Below are 24,318 nucleotides of genomic sequence, written 5' to 3' on the forward strand. Positions count from 1 at the left end.
ACTCACTTGAAAACAAGTAGGCTTCCTCTTACAATATCTTAACTTTCTTAGGCCTTTAGATTCCTCCTTCAAATATTTGTTCTGTTCTTACCAGTTATAACATTATTTTCCTCACAGAGAAGATAGAAGCAAAATTAGATTTGTTAATTCTTTCTCTTTTTCATCCATTGGCTTTTCAATCAATCCTTGGGAAAGACATGTCACTTCTTTGGCTTTATTATTCCTTAAGTTTTTAAAAAGCTTTTTTAGCTTCACAAATATTTTTACAAGACTCAACTTATTTGAAGATACAGTCCTTCAAATTCTATTCTTGAAGGTCTGAGACAGTTTCACATTTATCCTCAGTCATCTGATCTTCTATCTTTTGTTTATGTATCTGAGCTCATTAGAGAACCCTCAGTGTATCAGTTCTGATGATCTCTTTGGGTCCTTCTTCCTCATTTGTAATCATGTGGTAAAAATTGCCTTCTTAATAATATTTTAAACCTTTATTTCATTTATTTTTCAGGGATTCATGCCATGAAATTATGCCAACTATTTTCCTGTCAAATTTATAAAGTCTGACTTCCTAAAATCTAGGCTGTTTATCATGCCCCAATCTTCCTCTCACTGGTTATCATTAACTCTGCAGTCATGTAGTCACAGACAATTGGCTTAGAGAGAGAAAGATCTAGATTATAATCTCATGTTTTATTCACATCATAACTTGACCATGGAGATTGGTTCTAGAACTTGTCTGAGCCACAATTTTGTCATCTGTAAAGCTAATATTCAAATCCTGAAAGATGATGCTGTGAAAGTGCTGCACTCAACATGCCAGCAAGTTTGGAAAACTCAGCAGTGGCCACAGGACTGGAAAAGGTCAGTTTGTCTAATTTATACTCTCTCCAGAATCTCACCATGCCTCTCTGTATTTTGAAATGGAATATAAGATCCTCTCTGACTACTATATACCCATCTTTTATGAGGCTTCCAAGAGAAGAAGTTTCATATTTTAAAAAAAATCAAACATCAGAATAGTAGGTAGGAAGGGCAAAATCACGTTTAGAATCAAACCCCATACCCACCAGAGATGCTCAGAGGGCTCAAACTTTGTGCTCACCAGGACCAGGGATCCCACAGAGACTGAGCCAGAACTGTGTTTGAGTGTCTCCTATGGAGGCAGGGGCAGGGGTTCTGGGTGCAATAGACCTGGGTATGGCATAAGCCCTCTTGGAGGAGGTCGCCATTAACCCCACCATAGAGCCGCCAGAACTTACACAGGACTGGGGAATCAGACACTTGGAGGACACAAACAAAACTTTGTGTCACCAAGATGCCAGAGAAAGGAGCAGTGACCCCACAAAAGACTGATCCAGACTTGCCCATGAGTGTCTGGAGTCTTTGGTGGAGCCATGAGTCGGCAGTGGCCTGCTGCTGGCTTGGGGGCTCTGAGCGTGGCAGTGCGGGCATGAGACCTTTTGAAGGAGGTTGCCATTATCTTGCCTGGATGATAGTTTGGTCTCAGGTCAAACAACAGGCAGGGAACACAGCCCCGCCCATAAACATAAAATTGGATTAAAGATTTACTGAGCATGTTCCCCACCCATCAGAATAAGACCTAGTTACCCACTCATTCAGTCTCTCCCATCTGGCAGTTTCCATAAGCCTCTCATCCTTCTCCATCACAAGGCAGACAGAATGAAAACCACAATCACAGAAAACTAACCAATCTGATCACATGGACCACAGCCTTGTCTCACTCAGTGAAACTATGAGCCATGCCATGTAGGGCCACCCAAGACAGACAGATCATGGTGGAGAGGTCTGACAAAACATGGTCCACTGGAGAAGGGAATGGCAAACCACTTCAGTATTCTTGCCTTGAAAACCCCATGAACAGTATAAAAAGGCAAAAAAATAGGACACTAAAAGATGAATTATCAGATTGGTAGGTGCCCAGTATGCTACTGGAGATCAGTGGAGAAATAACTCCAGAAAGAATGAAATGACAGAGTCAAAGCAAAACAACACCCGGTTGTAGATGTGACTGGTGATAGAAGGAAAGTCCAATGCTATAGAGAACAATATTGCATAGGAACCTGGAATGTTAGGTCCATGAATCAAGGCAAATTGGAAGCAGTCAAACAGGAGATGGCAAAAGTGAACATCAACATTTTAGGAATCAGTGAACTAAAATGGACTGGAATGGGTGAATTTAACTCAGACAACCATTATATCTACTACTGTGGACAAGAATCCCTTAGAAGAAATGGAGTAGCCATCTTAGTCAACAAGAGTCCAAAATACAGTACTTGGATGCATCTCAAAAACGACAGAATGATCTCTGTTCATTACCATTCAATATCACACTAATCCAAGGCTATGCCCTGACCAGTAATGCTGAAGAAGCTGAATGATTCTATGAAGACCTACAAGACCTTCTAGAATGGACATCACCAGATGGTCAATACCAAAATCAAATTGATTATATTCTCTGCAGCCAAAGATGGAGAAGCTGTATACAGTCAGCAAAAAAAGAGACTGGGAGCTGACTGTGGCTCAGATTATAAACTACTTATTGGCAAATTCAGACTTAAATTGAAGAAAGTAGGGAAAACCATTAGACCATTCAGGTATGACTTACATCAAATCCCTTATGATTATACAGATTATAAGTGACAAATAGATTCAAGGGATTAGATCTGAGAGAGTGCCTGAAGAACTATGGATTAAAGTTCATGACACTGTACAGGAAGCCAGTGATTAAGACATCACCAAGGGGAAAAAAAATGCAAAAGGCAAAATGGTTGTCTGAGGAGGCCTTACAAATAGCTGAGAAAAGAAAAGACATGAAAAGCAAAGAAGAAAAGGAAAGATATACCCATTTGAATGCAGAATTCCAAAGAATAGCAAGGAGAGATAAGAAAGCCTTCCTCAGCAATCAATGCAAAGAAATAGAGGAAAACAATAGAAGGGGAAAGACTAGAGATCTCTTCAAGAAAATCAGAGATAAGAAGGGAACATTTCATGCAAAGATGGGCACATAAAGGACAGAAATGGTATGGACCTAACAGAAGCAGAAGATATTAAGAAGAGGTGGCAAGAATACACAGAAGAACTATACAAAAAAGATCTTCATGACCAAGATAATCACGATGGTATACTCACTCATCTATAGCCAGACATCCTGGAATGTGAAGTCAAGTGGGCCTTAGGAAGCATCATTATGAACAAAGCTAGAGGAGGTGATGGAATTCCAGTTGAGCTATTTCAAATCCTAAAAGATGATGCTGTGAAAGTGCTGCACTCAATATGCCAGCAAATTTGGAAAACTCAGCAGTGGCCACAGGACTGGAAAAGGTCAGTTTTCATTCCAATCCCAAAGAAAGGCAATGCCAAAGAATGCTCAAACTACTGCACAATTGCACTCATCTCACACTCTAGCAAAGTAATGCTCAGAATTCTCCAAGCCAAGTTTCAACAGTATGTGAACCGTGAACTTCCAGATGCTCAAGCTGGATTTAAAAAAGTAAGAGGAACCAGAGATCAAATTGCCAAATCTGTTGAATCATCAAAAAAGCAAAAGAGTTCCAGAAAAACATCTACTACTGCTTTATTGACCATGCCAAAGCCTTTGACTATGTGGATCACAATAAATTGTGGAAAATTCTTAAAGAGATGGGAATACCAGACCACCTGACCTGCCTCTTGAGAAATCTGCATGCAGGTAAGGAAGCAACAGTTAGAACTGGACATGGAACAACACACTGGTTCCAAATCAGGAAAGGAGTACGTCAAGGCTTTATATTGTCACCCTGCTTATTTATTTAACTTCTATGCAGGGTACATCATGAGAAATGCTAGACTGAATGAAGCACAAGCTAGAATCAAGATTGCTGGGAGAAATATTAATAACCTCAGATATGCAGATGACACCACCCTTATGGCAGAAAGTGAAGAACTAAAGAGCCTCTTGATGAAAGTGAAAGAGGAGAGTGAAAAAGTTGCCTTAAAAGTCAACAGTCAGAAAACTAAGATTATGGCATCCAGTCTTATCACTTCATGGCAAATAGATGGGGAAACAGTGGAAACAGTGACAGACTTTATTTTGGGGTGGGGGGGCTCCAAAATCACTGCAGATGGTGATTGCAGCCATGAAATTAAAAGACACATGCTCCTTGGAAGAAAAGTTATGACCAACATTCACTGGAAGGACTGATGCTGAAGCTGAAACTCCAATACTTTGGCCACCTGATGCAAAGAACTGACTTATTTGAAAAGACCCTGATACTGGGAAAGAGTGAAGGCAGGAAGAGAAGGGGACAATGGAGGATGAGATGGTTGGATGGCATCACTGACTCCATGGACATGACTTTGAGTAAGCTCTGGGAGTTGGTGTTGGACAGGGAAGTCTGACGTGCTACAGTCCATGGGGTCACAGTGAGTCAGACACAACAGAGCAACTGAACTGAACAGAACTGAAACATTCAGACAGCATATTAAAAAACAGAGATATTATTTGCCAACAAAGGTCCATCTAGTCAAAGCTATGATTTTTCCAGTAATCATGTACAGATGTGAGAGTTGGAATATAAAGAAAGCTGAGCGCCAAAGAATTGATGTTTTTGAACTGTGGTGTTGGAGAAGAGTCTTGAGAGTCCCTTGGACTGCAAGGAGATCCAACCAGTCCATCCTAAAGGAAATCAGTCCTGAACATTCACTGGAAGGACTGATGCTGAAGCTGAAACTCCAATACTTTGGCCACCTGATGCAAAGAACTGACTTATTTGAAAAGACCCTGATACTGGGAAAGAGTGAAGGCAGGAAGAGAAGGGGACAATGGAGGATGAGATGGTTGGATGGCATCACTGACTCCATGGACATGACTTTGAGTAAGCTCTGGGAGTTGGTGTTGGACAGGGAAGTCTGACGTGCTACAGTCCATGGGGTCACAGTGAGTCAGACACAACAGAGCAACTGAACTGAACAGAACTGAAACATTCAGACAGCATATTAAAAAACAGAGATATTATTTGCCAACAAAGGTCCATCTAGTCAAAGCTATGATTTTTCCAGTAATCATGTACAGATGTGAGAGTTGGAATATAAAGAAAGCTGAGCGCCAAAGAATTGATGTTTTTGAACTGTGGTGTTGGAGAAGAGTCTTGAGAGTCCCTTGGACTGCAAGGAGATCCAACCAGTCCATCCTAAAGGAAATCAGTCCTGAACATTCACTGGAAGGACTGATGCTGAAGCTGAAACTCCAATACTTTGGCCACCTGATGCAAAGAACTGACTTATTTGAAAAGACCCTGATACTGAGAAAGAGTGAAGGCAGGAAGAGAAGGGGACAACGGAGGATGAGATGGTTGGATGGCATCACTGACTCCATGGACATGACTTTGAGTAAGCTCTGGGAGTTGGTGTTGGACAGGGAAGCCTGACGTGCTACAGTCCATGGGGTCACAGTGAGTCAGACACAACAGAGCAACTGAACTGAACGGAACTGAAACATTCAGATGTGAAGATGGGGTACATTTTTATCCCTTTGTATGCATCTTCTTAAGAAGATGAAATAGCAGTGTGTTGGTTGGTCTTGTGGATCTCTCTCTTGCTTCAACAGTGTTTGGACAGAACAGACCCAAGAACGGCCCTTTGCTCCAGCCTTGGACCACCCTCCAACATTTTTTCTAGTTGCAACGTTCAGAATCAGCCACTCACATATCCTGGGTCAGGGGAACCAGCCAACATCAATTTTTGAATTTAATTCCTTATAACCAATCAACCATGAACTCCCAGATTAATCAGAATTATTCCACCAAATGGAGGCTGCTGTCAACATACATCTGCAGACTTCCTACACCTACATCTCTCCGGGCTTCTATTTCCACCTCAACGATGGGGCTCTGCAGTGAAGCGAAGTGAAAGTCACTCAGTCGTGTCTGACTCTTTGCGACCCCCCATGGACTCCGCTGTCCATGGAAGAACACTGGAGTAGGTAGCTGTTCCCTTCTCCAGGGGACTTCCCAACCCAGGGCGTGGGTCATTTTTCCAGCAAACTGGCCAAAGAAGAAGTGAAGTCGCTCAGTTGTGTCTGACTCTTTGTGACCCCATGGACACCAGGCTCCTCCGTCCATGGGATTTTTCTAGGCAAGAGTACTGGAGTGGGTTGCCTTTTCCTTCTCCAGGGAACTTCCCAACCCAGGGATCGAACCCAGGTCTCCAGACGCTTTACTGTCTGAGCCACCAGGGAAGTCTGGCCAAGGAGAGGCCCAAAAGCAAGTAGTGTCTCTTAAAATGCAAAACCAGTGTGGAAGCCACACCTTCTTCTAGGATTTGCAGAAGCTGTTTCAAGAATAGTGGATTAAAACTCATGTGGGAAAGCCACCCATCTCATGGAGAAGAACCTGCCCCAGGCCCTTTTAGATCTGGTGCCCTAGGTGCACAGACTCCCAGCTCTGACTTCCTGGAGAGTGGCTTCCTGGAGCAGCAGGTAAAATTCATCAGGAAGATATGTGACCACCTGACCAACCTCTGCAGGCTAGGCTGGGTGCATATCTTCTCAAAAGTCTCACTCTCAAGCACAACTAGGAGCTTCTGAAGTCCAGTGGCCTTTGAGGAGCCCCCCTGGTGTCAAGGATTCTGCCTGGAGCCTCTCTTTGCAGGCACTAGGGGGCTTCTCTTTTAACCACCCTGGAGCACTCTCCCAAGCCTTGGACCAAAAGGAAACAATATAGCTTTCTGCTGGAAAAAAAAAGAAAGAGATGGAATACCTGATATGTTTGAACATATTTAGAGGGAATAAATTTATAAGCACAAAGAAAACAAAGCAAAACAAGACAATTATTTACCTCAAGGAATACAAAAGTTTGTGAAATCATGTCTACTGCATGGCTCATCTTTCAATAGCATGTACAAAGTCATAACAATACCAAATTTTGAACTAATCATAATTACTATAGAGCTCTATGGAGATGATGAGGGAAAAGAGGTGCATGAAAGTATATGCACACACTAGTGAGTGTGTGTGCTAAGGGTAGGGTATATTTTAAAAAGCTAAATCCTTCATTTAAATAGCTATCATCTTTCACAAGAGGGTGTAAATAGATGATGCCTAAAACTGAAAAATGAAGTAATAATGTAAGCTTATTCGGATAAAATGATCAAAATAAAATGGTTAAATTATTTTTTGCCTATGAATGTGGTTGGGGAATAAGAAGATAGGGGAGTGTGCTCTTTTTTGATGCAAACCTTGATTCACTATTTGACTCTTTTTTTTTAATACTAGAGGGCTTTTCTTCAATTAATGTACTTGTTTTAATTGGAGAATAATTACTTTACAATATTGTGATGGTTTTTACCATACAACAACATGAATCAGCCACAGGTATACGTGTGTCCCCTCATCCTGAACCCACCTCCTTCCCCACCTTATGCCTCTGGGTTGTCCCAAAGCACTGGCATTGCGTTCCCTGCTTCATGCATCAAACTTGCCCTGGTCATCTATGACCATATGTCAATGCTACATCTGACTTTTAAACTGTGTGATTAAAGACAAAAAAGAAACTAATAGAAAGGGAAAAGAAAGGAAGGATGAAGGAAAATAGAGCAAGGGAGAAAGAAAGAGGCAGTTGCTCTCAAGGTGTCCATGATTTAATGGAGGACATGAAATAGTAATTGAAATTGAGTAGTATTAGAGAGTTGTACAAGATGTCTGGGGAGAATGTAAGTAGAGCTAATAATTCTTCTTGTGCAGAAAGAGGTGGTGAGAAGCTGCACATTTTAGATCTGCTTTGGTTAGAACCTTAAACGTTTTAATTAATCAGAGTAGGAGGGGAAAAGATATTCTAAACTAGCCAGGGAAAAATAGCATTAGCAAAGGCATTGAAACATGAAAGTATTTTCAAATCTCAGAAACTCTGTGTCATTACTATGACTAGGCTGTGCTGTAAACCAAATTAAAGTCTGTTTCTCTTCTTGACTATAAGTTCAAAGTACACAAGAATTATATCTACAAAAAATATTTATTTCATAAATTAATAAATATCATGCTTACTTAAATCTACCAGAATTTTGTTAAGGCTTTAGAGAACAAAAAATAAACACAACAACAATTTCAGGGGAACAAAAATAGCTTTCCAATGCCATGAATGCAAATTTAATGGACAAGTCATTCTGAAATAATGTCAATATAAGAACACAAGAAACTACACAAATAAACATAAGGTATAATTGGAAGTGAGCTCTGAAATAGCACACTAAAGGTTCTATGCCATCTAAGAAATGCAGCGGAGTTTTACCACACTTTAGGTGACCTACCCTTAATGCTCTCTGATTCTTGTTTTTGTTTTTTTAATATCAGCACCATGCTGAGAACAGACCCTGAGGAGGTTGATAAAAATACAAAATTTATTCAATAAGTAGTTTCCTCTTCTACTTTCTTCTGAGTAAAAAGAAGTGTCATCAACACAAAGCCGTCAGCAGGCCAGATAATCCGTTTTTTGTTTTTTTTTAATTAAACAGACTGCACATTGCTTCATTTGAATTGGACACTCTCTAATCTTTCTAAAGTTTTTCTATCCACAGAACAGCTTATCTATTAAAAGAAATTCATGAATGATAGATACCTCATTTTTTACTTTTTTACCAAAATTAGACATACTGACTTGCCAATATATTTATTTTCTTAACCCATATTCAATCAAGAAAAACAATGAATAATGTTTTAACTAACTATGGGTATTTAAGTGCTTTTTTATTTGAGCAGCAAGAACAAAGTTACAAAGTTATCGGTAGATAGCAAAAAATTCCTTTCTTTTGTAATGCTCATAGAGGAATTAATTACCCTTGTTCATTCATTTGTTTGTTCAACAAAGGTATATATTAATGTCAGGCACTCTACTTAACAACCAAAAAAAAGATGAAATAACTTCCCTGTCTTCAAGGAGTTCAAAGTCCAAGGAGAAAGAAAATGAACACAGCTTGACAGGTACCAGGGCAGATTTCAGTCATGTCAGGTGGGAAAAAATAAAGGCTGTCTTAACAAAGGAGGAGATAAGGGCAATTTAGACTGAGGAAGATGCATGAATCTTTGAAAACTAAACGGCAATAGAAACTAAAAGATGAAAGAAAAGGCTGGAAAACTAGATAAGATATATGTAGAAAACAAAAACCTTGTATGTCATGCTGGAATTTGGATTTTACCCTAAACTTGAAGGATCATAAGAAAACTTGTGACATCAAATTGCTCATTTAGAAAAAAAATATCTTTGCAGTGATATGGAAGATAAAATTGAAGGGAGAAAAACTTTCCGCACAGTCTAAAAACAGTAGCTCCTAAAACAGTAGAGAGTTTAATATTATCATTAAAGACAAAAAGGGGACTATTGCACATAAGTTCACTATCTACAGAGGTTCAAAATAATCTTCCTTGGAATACAAATAATTTGCCATATAAACTTAATAACCTCAGATCTCTAAAGATTGAAAACTTAGTCTGAAAATTATCAACAATTAAAATCTAACAGATTTTAATGTGACTAAGAAAACCCTAAAGTTCCCTTTCAGTTAGGTCAGTTCAGTTGCTCAGTCGTGTCCGACTCTTTGCAACCCCATGAATCACAGCACGCCAGGCCTCCCTGTTCATCACCAACTCCCGGAGTTCACTCAGACTCATGTCCATTGAGTCCGTGATGCCATCCAGCCATCTCATCCTCTGTTGTTCCCTTCTCTTCCTGCCCCCAGTCCCTCCCAGCATCAGAGTCTTGTCCAATGAGTTAACTCTTCGCATGAGGTGGCCAAAGTACTGGAGTTTCACCTTTAGCATCATTCCTTCCAAAGAAATCCCAGGACTGATCTCCTTCAGAATGGACTGGTTGGATCTCCTTGCAGTCCAAGGGACTCTCAAGAGTCTTCTCCAACACCACAGCTCAAAAGCATCAATTCTTTGGCCCTCAGCCTTCTTCACAGTCCAACTCTCATATCATACATGACTACTGGAGAAACCATAGCCTTGACTAGACAGATCTTAGTCGGCAAAGTAATATCTCTGTTTTTGAATATGCTATCTAGGTTGGTCATAACTTTTCTTCCAAGGAGTAAGCATCTTTTAATTTCATGGCTGCAGTCGCCATCTGCAGTGATTTTGGAGCCCCCAAAAATAAAGTCTGACACTGTTTTCACTATTTCCCCATCTATTTCCCATGAAGGGATGGGACCGGATGCCATGATCTTAGTTTTCTGAATGTTGAGCTTTAAGCCAACCCTTTCACTCTCCTCTTTCACTTTCATCAAGAGGCTTTTTAGTTCCTCTTCACTTTCTGCCATAAGGGTGCTGTCATCTGCATATCTGAGGTTATTGATATTTCTCCCAGCAATATTGATTCTAGCTTGTGTTTCTTCCAGTCCAGCGTTTCTCATGATGTACTCTGCATAGAAGTTAAATAAGCAGGGTGACAATATACAGCCTTGACGTACTCCTTTTCCTATTTGGAACCAGTCTGTTGTTCCATGTCCAGTTCAAACTGTTGCTTCCTGACCTGCATACAGATTTCTCAAGAGGCAGGTCAGGTGGTCTGGTATTCTCATCTCTCTGAGAATTTTCCACAGTTTATTGTGATCCACACAGTCAAAGGCAGCTTGATTCAAAACTTAGATTCCTTCCTGAACTTAGGCCCCTGGCCAAGTTAAATACTCTTAAGAGTACTGTAAGATACTTGAATTTTTTTTTTCTCTGCCCCTTTGAGCTATCTTCTCCCAGCCTTTTGCCAGTTTTATAACCCAGGAATGTCTTTCTCAATGATCTGAGAACCACTTGAAATACATCATTGAGAAAGATAGTACATCTATCTCCTAGACTCTAAGGGAGTGTAGCCTAATTTCAAAAAGTGCCAATTAGTAAACAAAAATGGCCTAATCATAGTGATCAACTTGTACTCAATTGTCCCCCAGGACTTTTCCACTAGTTCACCTTCAAAGCATAAAAAACTCTCCTGTTTTTTCTTTCAATGAAAATGACTCAGTATCTCTCCCGGATTGTTCTGCCGAGAACATTATTCATTTCTTTGTTTTGTTGTTCAGTCACTAAGTCATGTTTAACTCTGCAATCCCATGCACTATAGCAGGCCAACCTCCATCCTCCACTATCTCCTGTGCATACATGCTTTGCATGCTAAGTCCCTTCCATCATGTCTGACCCTTTGAAACCCCTCCAGGCTCCTCTGTCCATGGAATTTACCTGGCAACAATATTCGAGTGGGTTGCCATTTCCTTCTCCAGGGGATCTTCCTGACCCAGGGATTGAACCCGCATCTCCTACGTTGGCAGGCAGATTCTTTACCACTAGTGCCACCTGGGAAGCCCACTATCTCCTGGAGTTTGCTCAAATTCATGTCCATTGAATCAGTGATGCTATATAGCCATCTCATTCTCTGTCACCCCCTTCTCCTTTTGACTTAGATCTTTCCCAGCATCAGGGTTTTTTCCCAATGAGTCAGCTTTTCACATGAGATAGACAAAGTATTGGCGCTTCAGCATCAGTCCTTCCAATGAATTATTCAGGGTTGATTTCCTTTAGGATTGGCTGGTTTGATCTCCTTGCAGTCCAAAGGACTCTCAAAAGCCTTCTTCAGCACTACAATTCAAAAGCATCAACTCTTCAGTATTCAACTTTCTTTAGGGCCCAACTTTCACATCTGTACATGACTACTGGAAAAACCATAGCTTTGACTATATGGACCTTGGTTGGCAAAGTGATGTTTCTGCTCTTTAATATGCTCTCTAGGTTTGTCATAGTTTTTCTTTCAAGAAAAAGTGTCTTTTAATCTCATGACTGCAGTCACCACCCCCAGTAATAGTGGAGCCCCCCAAAATAAAATCTGTCACTGCTTCTACTTTTTTCCTTTCTATTTGCCATGAAGTGATGGGACTGGATGCCATGATCTTAGTTGTTTGAATATTGAGTTTTAAGCCAAGGTTTTCACTTTGTTTACCCGCCCTAAGAACCATAAACCTGCTAATTTATGGTCTATCAGCCTTACATGACATGCAGATAGTAATTAACTGGGAATAAAAATGAGAAGTGTGACACAAAGTAGCAAAATGAATGCTTCACTAATGGCAACCCAGAATCGTCCCCTTGCCCTGCATCTTGTAGGGAGGCAGAGAGATTTTTGCTGTTGTGTTTTAAAAGCTGGAACTGAATCATGCCATATTTCCCATCACTGCTGAAACCACCCGTAGAAGACCCGCTGGCTAGACGCATTGTCACGTATCTTAACGTCAGTCCTTTGCTTTACATGACATAAAATAAGTTGGTGGTTTTGTTTTAGTGTGATAGAGATTTGGGTTTTGTTTTTTTTTTTAATTGAAGGATAATTGCTTTACAAAATTTTGCTGTTTTCTGTCCAACCTCAACATGAACCAGCCATAGGTATACATATATCCCCACCCTTTTGAACCTCCCTCCCATCGCCCACCCCGTTTCCATGTTACTCTTTCCACACATCTCACCCTCTCCTCCCCTCTCCCCATGTGCATAGGTCTATTCTCTATGTCTGTTTCTTCACTGCTCCCCTGTAAATAAATTCTTCAGTACCATTTTTCTAGATTCTGTATATATGTGTTAGAATACAATATTTATCTTTCTCATTCTGACTCGCTTCACTCTGTATAGCTCTAGGTTCATCCATCTCATCAGAACCGACTCAAATGCCTTCCTTTATATGGCTGAATAATATTCCATTATGTGTATGTACCACAACTTCTTTATCCATTCATCTGTCAGTGGACATCTAGGTTGCTTCCATGTTGTAGCTATTGCAAATAGTGCTGCAATGAACAATGGGATACATGTGTCTTTTTCAATTTTGGTTTCCTCAGGATATATGCCTAGGAGTGGGATTGCTGGGTCATATGGTGGTTTTATTCCTAGTTTTTTAAGGAATCGCCATACCATCTTCCAAAGTGGCTGAATTAATTTACATTCCCACCAACAGTGCAAGAGCATTCCCTTTTCTCCACACCCTCTCCAGCATTTATTGTTTGTAGAATTTTTGATGATAGCCATTCTGACCAATGTGCGGTGATATCTCATTGTTGGTTTGATTTGCATTTCTCTAATAATGAGCGATGTTGAGCATCTTTTGTTGTGCTTGTTAGCCATCTGTATGTCTTCTTTGGAGAAATGTCTTTTTAGGTTTTTTCCCCATTATTTGATTGGGTTGTTTTTCTTTTATTGAGTTGTATGAGCTGTTTGTATATTTTGGAAATTAATCCTTTGTCAGTTGTTTCATTTGCCATTATTTTCTCCCATTCTGAGGGTTGTCTTTTCACTTGGCTTATAGTTTCCTTTGCTGTGCAAAAGCCTTTAAGTTTAATCAGGTCCCATTTGTTTATTTTTGTTTTCATTTCTGTTACTCTAGGAGGTGAGTCATAGAGGATCTTGCTTTCATTTGTGCCATCGAGTGTTCTGCCTGTGTTTTCCTCTACGAGTTTTATAGTTTCTGGTCTTACATTTAGGTCTTTAATCCATTTTGAGTTTATCTTTGTGTGTGGTGTTAGGAAGTGTTCTAATTTCGTTCTTTTACATATAGCTGACCAGTTTTCCCAGCACCATTTATTGAAGAGCCTGTCTTTGCCCCATTGTATATTCTTGCCTTCTTTGTCAAAAATAAAGTACCCATAAGTGCATGGGTTTATTTCTGGGCTTTATGTCTTGTTCCATTGGTCTATATTTCTGTTTTTGTGCCAGTACCATACTGTCTTGATGTCTGTAGCTTTGTAGTATAATCTGAAGTCAGGAAGGTTGATTCTTCCAGCTCCATTCTTCTTTCTTAAAACTGCTTTGGCTATTTGGGGTCTTTTGTGTTTCCGTATGAATTGTGAAAGTTTTTTGTAGTTCTGTGAAAATTTCCATTGGTAATTTGATAGGCATCACATTGAATCTGTAGATTGCATTTGGTAGTATAGTCATTTTCACAGTATTGATTCTTCCTACCCAGGAACATGGAATATCTCTTTATGTCATCTTTGCTTTCTTTAATTAGTGTCTTATAATTTTCTGTGTACAGTTCTTTTGTTTCCTTGGGTAAGTTTATTCCTAGATATTTAATTCTTTTTGTTGCAATGGTGAATGTGATTGATTCCTTAATTTCTCTAATATTTCATTGTTAGTATATAGAAATGCAAGTGGTTTCTGTGTATTGATTTTGTATCCTGCAATTTTGCTAAATTCACGGATTAGCTCTAGTAATTTTCTGATACTATCTGTAGGGTTTTCTATGTACAAAGAAGCTTTACTTCTTTTCTGATCTGGATTCCTTTTATTTCTTTTTCTTCTCTGATTGCTGTAGCTAGGACTTCTAGAAATATATTGAATAATAGTGGTGAAAGTGGATACCCTTGTCCTGTTCCTGATTGTAGGGGGAATGCTTTCAGTTTTTTACCATTGAGAATAATGTTTGCTGTAGGCTTATTATATATGACCTTTACTATGTTGAGGTAGGTTCCTTATATGCCCATTTTTTGAAGATTTTTAATCATAAATGGGTACTGAATTTCATCAAAGGCTTTTTCTGCACCTATTGAGATGATCATATGGTTTTCTTTTAATATAAATTTATTTTATTTGCGGGGGGCTTCTATATCTGTTTATTTTTTAACATTTGTTTTCTTTTTTTTTTTCTTTTTTTTTTTTTTTTACTTTACAATACTGTGTTGGTTTTGCCATACATCAACATGAATCTGCCACGGGTGTACATAAGTTCCCACTCCTGAACCCCCCTCCCTCCCCATACCATCCTTCTGGGTTATCCCAGTGCACCAGCCCCAAGCATCCTGTATCCTGCATCGAACCTAGACTGGCGATTCGTTTCTTATATGATATTATACATGTTTCAATGCCATTCTCCCAAATCATCCTGCCCTCTCCCTCTCCCACAGAGTCAAAAAGTCTGTTCTGTACATCTGTGTCTCTTTTGCTGTCTCGCATACAGGGTTATCATTACCATCTTTCTAAATTCCATATATATGTGTTAGTATACTCTATTGGTGTTTTTCTTTATAAATTTATTTTAGTTGACAGCTAATTACTTTACAATATTGTATTGGTTTTGCCATACATCAACATGAATCTGCCACAGGTATACACGTGTTCCCCATCCTGAACCCCTCTCCCTCCTTCCTCCCCATACCATCCCTCTGGGTCGTCTCAGTGCACCAGCCCCAAGCATCCAGTATCATGCATTGAACCTGGACTGCCAATTTGTTTCATATACGATATTATACATATTTCAATGCCATTCTCCCAAATCATCCCACCCTCTCCCTCTCCCACAGAGTCCAAAAGACTGTTCTATGTTCTACACATCTGTGTCTCTTTTGCTGTCTCACATACAGGGTTATCATTACCATCTTTATAAATTCCATATATATGTGTTAGTATACTGTATTGGTGTTTTCTTTCTGGCTTACTTCACTCTGTATAATAGGCTCCAGTTTCATTCACCTCATTAGAACTGATTCAAATGTATTCTTTTTAATGGCTGAGTAATATTCCATTGTGTATATGTATCACAGCTTTCCTATCCATTCATCTGCTGATGGACATCTAGGTTGCCTCCATGTCCTGGCTATTATAAACAGTGCTGCAATGAACATTGGGGTACATGTGTCTCTTTCAATTCTGGTTTTCTCAGTGTGTATGCCCAGCAGTGGGATTGCTGGGCCATAAGGCAGCACACAGAAATCCCTTGCATTCTTATACACTAATAATGAGAAAATAGAAAGAGAAATTAAGGAAACAATTCCATTCACCATTGCAACGAAAAGAATAAAATACTTAGGAATATATCTACCTAAAGAAAATAAAGACCTATTTATAGAAAATTATAAAACACTGGTGATCATATGGTTTTCATCTTTCAATTTTGTTAATATGTTGTATCACATTGATTGATTTGTATATATTGAAGAATCCTTGCATTCCTGGAATAAACCCAACTTGATCATGGTGTATGAGCTTTGTGATGTGTTGCTGAATTCTGTTTGCTAAAATTTTGATGAGGATTTTTGCATCTATGTTCATCAGTGATATTGGCCTGTAGTTTTCTTTTTTGTGTTGTCTTTGTCTGGTTTTGGTATCAAGGTGGTGGTGGCCTTGTAGAATGAGTTTGGAAGTGTTCCTTCCTGTGAAAATTTTTGAAAGAGATTTAGAAGGATAGGCATTAGCTTTTCTCTAAATGTTTGATAGAAATCCCCTGTGAAGCCATCTATCTGGCCCTGGGCTTTTGTTTTTTGGGGAGATTTTTGATCACAGCTTCAATTTCAGTGCTTGTAATTGGGTTGTTCATAATTTCTAATTCTTCCTGGTTCAGTCATAGAAGATGGAACTTTTCTAAGAATCTGTACAATTCCTCCAGGTTATCCATTTTATTGCCATACAGTTGTTTATAATAGACTCTTGTAATTCTTAGTATTTCTGTGTTGTCTGTTGTAATATCTCCTTTTTCATTTCCAACTTTGTTGATTTGAATCTTCTTTATTTCTTGATGAGTCTGGCTAAAGGCTCATCAATTTTGTTTATCTTCTCAAAGAACCAGCTTTTAGTTTTATTAATTTTTACTATTGTTTCTTTCATTTCTTTTTCATTTATTTCTGCTCCAATCTTTATGATTTCTTTCCTTCTAGTAATTTTGGGGGTTTTGTTGTTGTTATTGTTGTTGTTCTTCTTCTTCTTTTTTTGGTTGTCTTAGGTTTGTATTTTTGTCTTGTTTGTTGTTTAGATGAGGTGTCCTGCACAGGGTGCTACTGGTGGTTGGGTGATGCCAGGTCTTGTATTCAAGTGGTTTCCTTTGGGTGAGTATTCACTATTTGATACTCCCTAGGGTTAGTTTGGACACGACTGAGCGACTTCACTTTCACTTTTCACTTTCATGCATTGGAGAAAGAAATGGCAACCCACTCCAGTGTTCTTGCCTGGAGAATCCCAGGGACAGGGGAGCCTGGTGGGCTGCCATCTCTGGGGTCGCACACAGTTAGACACAACTGAAGCAACTTAGCAGCGCAGCAGGGTTAGTTCTCTGGTAGTCAGTGCTCCCACTCCAAAGGCTCAGGGCTTGATCTCTGGTCAGGAATGAAGATTCCACAAATGGTTTGTTATGGCATTAAGTGAGATTAAAACAAATATTCAAAAATGAGAAATCAAACATGAATCCCAGATAAATGGCAGTTACAAAATCAGGCAAATAATAAGTAAAATAATGGAATATATACATAAAAATACACCCATGATCAAAGTGAAAACAGTCCAACAGAAATCAAGTACAGTAGATTGATCCAGTGAACAAAGGAAATCAAAAATTATATTTACCAGTTAAGAACAAAACTAACTAAAGCACAAACTGGAAAACAAAACTAAAGCAAGATGCCAAGTGAAGAATAAAGCAATGAAAACAAAACTAACAAATATGTTGAGAGGAAAGGAAAGAAAGAAAAGAGAAAGAATAGATATGCAAAGTTAAGTAGAGGTAGATAAAGATTTATATACATTAAATTATACACATTTAAATTTATATACATTAAATTATATTCCTTTAAATTATATACAATTAAATTTATATACAATAAATTTATACATACAAAACTACAAGAGGAAAAGAACAGTAGGAAAGGCAGACAAAGGAATAAATGTAGAAAAAATAATAATAGGTATAAAAAATTAAAATTAAAAAAAGAAAAAGGAAAACTCCACAGAACTGCAAAAGACCAATGTAGAGGCAGAGGTTTATAACAACAATAAAAAATGTGACAGAAAAATAAAGCTCTAAAGCTTAATTAGATTTCATAGTGCCAATAAAATCAACACTACAGCAGAGGGGTGACAAGGGCAGGGGGCGAAAAAAAGTCCTAAAGAATCTACAGAACAAGTCAAAAGATAAGAATAATAAATGTTTTTCTTGAGTCACTGCTATCAGAGTCCTTTCCCTCGCTGGGACTCACAGTCCACCTCACCTCCCTAGGATGCCCTCTAACATTGTGTTGATCTCTGGACCTGCTGTGCGGGCAGCTCAGATTCTAATCTGGTCCGACTCCTATGTGATCTTGCCTTCAATGTCCACAGCTATCAGAACTAGTGTGTTTTCTTTTGTGGGAGCTCTCAATGATCTTTTATATATTCCATAGACACAGAGTCTGCCTAGTTGATCACGTGGATTTAATCTGCAGTTTGTACAGCTGGTGGGAAGGTTTTGGGTCTTCTTGCTTAGCCATACTGCCCCTGGGTTTCAACTGTGGTTTTATTTCCACCTCTGCGTGTGGGTCATCCACTGGGGTTTGCTCCTGAGGCTGCCCTGGAGGACTGGGGTTTGCCCCTGTGAGGGCCAGATGTGGAGGTGGTGCAGCTGCCTGGGTTGCAGGGATTCTGGCAGCACCAGGTACTCAGGGGAGTTGGCGGCTAGGACAGAAGGAACTGTAGTGCTGTAGAAGGGTATGGCAACCAGTATTGGTCAATATGCTCCAGCATTCTTACCTGGAGTACCACCTCCCTGACAAAGAAGCATGGTAGGCCACAGCCTACGGGGTTACAAAGAGTCAGACACTACCGAAGCAACCCTGTGTGCATAGACGCAAGACATTTTTGGCCTGTGGCAGCTCTGCCTCAGTGAGAGTTGAGTGTGAAGGTGGTGCAGCTGCTTGGCTTGTGGGGACCCTGGTGGCACCAAGTGTGCAAGGACACAGACTGCCTCCGCCGCAGGAGTTATGGTCTTTTTTCAAGTCTCTTGTAGCTGGCAATCAGAAGGGCTCTTTGGCCAGTCTCTCTCCTTAGCTCCGCCTCTTCAGGCACATAGAGGGCCCCCCCCCTGGCTGGGGTCTTACTCTGTAGATTGGTGCATCAGGCACTTAAAGGAGCACCCTGGGTGGAGTCCTGCTCTGTAGTTCAGTGCCTCAGGTGTTTGATGAGCCAGGCTCTCTGTTGCTCAGCTGCAAATGCTGGCATGTTGGGGGAAGAGAGAGGCTTTGGTGATGACTCCACCCCCTACATACGACTCAGAAGTATTGCCTTGCTTCCCTGGCTGCCCAGCTTCCCCCGACAGGCATTTCCCACCACAGTCTTCTTCCTCACCTCCCCTGATTGGCCTCTCCATAGTCGATAGCAGCCCTCACCCTGGGGTTGCTCTGCAATCCCTAAACTTCTCTGCAATCCCTAAACTTCAGCTCCCAGCCACTGTACCTTCCGGGAGACTTGAGTCCCTGTCTGGGGTATGTATGACTGCAGCAAGGACTGTCTGATTCTCATTCCTTTGGGGCTGCCACAGATCAACTATTTCACTCTCAGCCTTAAATGTTTCTCCTTTGACTCAGAGGGTTGCCCTGATGTGGAGATCAGACCCCAGTTTCAGTTCCCTCACTGGCTGAGGGCAGGTCCAGTCCTATTAACACTCCTGTTTTTACCCCTAGTTCCTTCATCCTACCAAGTTTTGCATGGCTCTATAAAGACCCTGATGCTGGGAGGGATTAGGGGCAGGAGGAGAAGGGGACGACAGAGGATGAGATGGCGGGATGGCATCAACGACTCAATGGACATGAGTTTAGGTAAAGTCTGGGAGTTGGTGATGGAGAGGGAGGCCTGGCGTGGTGTGATTCATGGGGTCACAAAGAGTAGGACACGACTGAATGACTGAACTGAACTGATACATTCTTTTCCTCTGGTCAGGTACTCCTGTCCACTCTCAGCTGACGGTCTTCATGCACTTCTGTGTCTGAAGATGTATTCCTTATGAATCTGCGGAGAGTATCTACTCCACATCCGTCTACTCCTCCACAATCTTGTTCTCATTTTTGGTTGTTTTTTAGTTTTGCTTTTACAGATGGTAAAAAGTCTGAGTGCAGTATGGGAGATTTGGGCTCAATCCCTAGCTTGGGAAAATCCCCTAGAGAAGGAAATGGCACCCCACTCCACTATTCTTGCCTGGAAAATCCTATGGACAGAGGAGCCTAGCAGTCTACAGTCCATGGGGTCGCAAAGAGTTAGACATGACTGAGCGACTTCACTTTACTTTTCACCTTCACCAACAGGCTCTTTAGTTCCTTTTCACTTTCTCCCATTAGAGTGGTATCATCTGCAGATCTGAGGTTGTTGATATTTCTTCTGACAATCTTGATTCCAGCTTGTGATTCATCCAGACTAGCATTTCCCATGATGTAATCTGCATAGAAGTTAAACAAACAGGGTGACAATATACAGTCTTCTTGTACGACTTTCCCAGTTTTGAAACAGTCCATTGTTCCATGTTGGTTTTTAATTGTTGTTTCTTGACCTGCATACAGCTTTCTCAGGAGACAGGTAAGGCAGTGTGGTATTCCCATCTCTTTAAGAATTTTTCACAGTTTGTTGTGATCCACACAGTCAAAGGCCTTAGAGTAGTGAATGAAACAAAAGTAGATGTTTTTCTGAAATTATCTTGTTTTCTCCATGATCCAGTGAATGTTGGCAATTTGATCTCTACTTCCTCTGTCTCTTTGAAACCCAGCTTGTACATCTGGAAGTTCTCAGTTCATATACTGCTGAAGCCTAGCTTGAAGGATTTTTGAGCATAACCTTGCTAGCATGTGAAACAAGTGCAATAATCTGATAGCTTGAACATTCTTTGGCATTGCCCTTCTTTGGGGCTGGAATAAAAACTGACCTTTTCCAGCTTTGTGGCCACTGCTGAGATGTCCAAGTTTGCTAACATACTGAGTGAAGCATTTTAACAGGATTATCTTTTAGGATTTTAAATAGCGAATGCATTTCTTCTAAGAGATTCTTGCCCACTGTAATAGATATAATGGTCATCTGAATTAAATTTGACCATTCCCATCCATTTTAGTTCACTGATTCCTAAGATGTCAATGTTCAAGCTTGCCATTTCCTTCTTGACCATGTCCAATTTACCTTGATTCATGGACCTAATATTCCAGATTCCTATGCAATATTGTTCTTTACAACATTGGACTTTACTTTCACCACCAGACACATCCAACTGAGCCTTGTTCATGCTTTGGCCCAGTCGCTTCATTCTTGCTGGAGCTATTAGTAATTGCCCTCTGTTCTTCCCAGTAGCATACTGGGCACTTGACCTGGTGGGCTTAGCTTCTGGTGTCATATCTTTTTGCCTTTTCATATGGTTCATAGGGTTCTCCAGGCAATAATACCAAAGTGGTTTGCCATTTACACATTTTGCTAGAACTCTTCACTATGACCCTTCCATCTTCACTATGACCCTGCACACATAGCTCATAGCTTCACTGTGTTATGCAAGCCACTTCACCACAACAAGGCTGTGATCCATGAAGGGGCCTCTTTGTTTTACTAATTCTTAATCATCCTTCATATCTCAGGTTGACTGTCACATTCTCTAGGAAGTCTTCCATACTGCCATCCCTCCAAGTCTATATCTGGTAGCTTCTTCCACTTTATCTTATATCTAGAGTATTTGTTATGAGTTGAATACTTGTGTCCTTTCAGAATGCATGTGTTGAAATCTTATTCTGTAATATAATGATATTAGGTGAGGTCATAAGAGTAGAGCCCTCATGAAAAGGATTAGTGCTCTTAAAAGAGTTATGAGAGAGCCAGCCCCCTCTCTCTGCTCTCTGACACATGAAGATATAATGAGAAGTCAGCATCCTGGAAGGGAACCCTCACCATAACTGCATTTCTCACACTTCATTGTGCTGGGCTTAGTTGCTCAGTCATGTCCGACTCTTTGAGACCCCACCAACTGTAGCCTGCCGGGCTCCTCTATCCATAGGCATTCTCCAAGAATACTAGAGTGGGTTGCCATGCCCTCACACTTCATTAATTGCCCATTTACTTGCTTCTAGCCCTTAATTTTCATCCCAATCTCAAAGAAGGGCTATTCCAAAGAATATTAAACTACCAGACAGTTGTGCTCATTTCATGTGCTAGTAAGATTATGTTCAAAACTCCTTCAAGCTAGGCTCCAGCAATATGTGAACTGAGAACTTCCAGATGTACAAACTGGGTTTTGAAGAGGCAGAGAAAGGAGAGATCAAATTGCCAGCATTCGTTGGATCACAGTGAAAGTAAGGAAATTACAGCAAAACATCTACATCTGCTTTACTGACTACACTAAAACCTTTGACTGTGTGAATCACAACAAACCGTGAAAAATTCTTAAAGAGATGGGAATACCACACTGCCTTACCTGTCTCCTGAGAAAGCTGTATGCAGGTCAAGAAGCAACAATTAAAAACCAACATGGGGGGTTGGGTCACGGGCTCTGAGCGGCCCCTGCCCGATGGCAGCAGTAGTTCTAGGGGGCGACACCATGGGTCCTGAACGTATCTTCCCCAATCAGACTGAGGAACTCGGGCCACATCAGGGCCCCACGGAAGGCACTGGGGATTAGAGCAGTGAGGAACCAGAGGAAGAACAAGAGGAAACAAGGGCAGGACCAGCTGGCTACTCTTACCAGCCCCTGAACCAAGATCCTGAACAAGAGGAGGTGGAACTGGCACCAGTGGGGGATGGAGAAGATGTAGTTGCTGATATCCAGGATCGGATCCAGGCCCTGGGGCTTCATTTGCTGGACCCCACTAGAAAGTGAGGACGAAGATGAGCAGGGAGCTACAGCATTGAACAACCACAGCTCTATTCCCATGGACCCAGAACATGTAGAGCTGGTGAAAAGGACGATGGCTGGCATAAGCCTGCCTGCACCAGGGGTTCCTGCCTGGGCTCACGAGATATCAGATGCCCAGTGGGAAGATGTGGTACAGAAGGCCCTCCAAGTCTGGCAGGCCACCCCTGCCTGGAAGTGACCACCCTGAGAGCTGCTGCAACTCCCTGCATTCCAGGCCAGAACCAGCACATGACTGAACATATTCTGGTTGTCACATCCATCTCCATCCTCCCCAGCCCTCCTCCACATCAAGGCAAATCAGACTTCTCAGAGACCCACTTTATTCAGTTCTGTACATATGGGGACATTGGCCCAAGCCCAACCCACCTTAGCATGTATCATTCTGTGGAGAATAAAGCACCCTATGTACACAGCCAAAAAAATAAATAAAAAGCAACATGGAACAATGGACTGTTTCAAAACTGGGAAAGTCATACGACAAGACTGTATATTGTCACCCTGTTTGTTTAACTTCTATGCAGATTACATCATGGGAAACGCTAGTCTGGATGAATCACAAGCTGGAATCAAGATTGTCAGAAGAAATATCAACAACCTCAGATCTGCAGATGATACCACTCTAATGGCAGGAAGTGAAAGGAAACTAAACAACCTCTGATGAAGGTGAAAGATGAGAGTGAAAAAGCTGGCTTACAACTCAATATTCAAAAAACTAAGATCATGGCATCCAGTCCCAACACTTAATGGCAAATAGAAGGGGGGAAAGTGGAAGCAGTGATAGATTTTATTTTCTTGGGCTCCAAAATCACTGTGGATGGTGACTGCAACCATGAAATTAACAGATGCTTGCTCCTTGGAAGGAAAACTATGACAAACCTAGACAGCATATTAAAAAGCATCACTTTGCCAACAAAGGTCCATATAGTCAAAGCTATGGTTTTTTCAGTAGTCATGTATGAATGTGAGAGTTGGACCCCAAAGAAGGCTGAGTACCTAAGAACTGATGCTTTTGAATTGTGGTGCTGGAGAAGACTCTTGAGAGACCCCTGGACTGCAAGGACATCAAATCAGTCAATTCTAAAGGAAATCAACCCTGAATATTCTTTGGAAAAACCGATGTTAAAGCTGAAGCTCCTATCCTTTGGCCACCTGATTGGAAGAGCTGATTCATGGAAAAGACCCTGATGCTGGGAAAAATTGAAGGCAAAAGTAGAAGGGGGCAACAATGAGATGGTTAGATAGCATCACTGACTCAATGGACATGAATTTGAGCAAACTCAGGGAGATAGTAAAGGTCAGGGTATCCTGGAGTGCTGCAGTTCATGGGCTTACAAAAATTGGACACAACTTAGCGACTGAACAACAAGCCCCTACTAAATTAACAACTCCTTGAGGATAAGGAGCATATACATTGCATTCTTTATACCATATGTAATGTTAATGAGTAAATATGTGTTGAATGAAGTAATGAATAATTATGAAAACAGTCCAGCCTTCCTTTCAACCCAGGGCACTGATGAAACTCCTGAACTTCCAAAACAGAATGTTAACTATGTCTGTCACCTTCTTATCTGTTTTCATGCTATGTGGCCCTGCCTTCAATCTTTAATAGAAAGCAAATTTAAGACAAAGAGCCCTAGGAGCAAGCAATTTACCTTTTCCTTTACATGCCCTAAACTATAAAAAATAA

The 24,318-nt window shown here is 40.7% G+C and overlaps 1 pseudogene; it reads left to right on the top strand.

Annotated features, from left to right (window-relative positions):
• The first annotated feature begins 22,251 nt into the window (after positions 1 to 22,251).
• Positions 22,252 to 23,050, top strand: LOC120853146 (annotated as a pseudogene).
• Positions 23,051 to 24,318: the final 1,268 nt, after the last annotated feature.

The sequence above is a fragment of the Oryx dammah genome, unplaced genomic scaffold, assembly GCF_014754425.2.
Source record: "Oryx dammah isolate SB20612 unplaced genomic scaffold, SCBI_Odam_1.1 HiC_scaffold_26, whole genome shotgun sequence".
NCBI lineage: Eukaryota > Metazoa > Chordata > Mammalia > Artiodactyla > Bovidae > Oryx > Oryx dammah.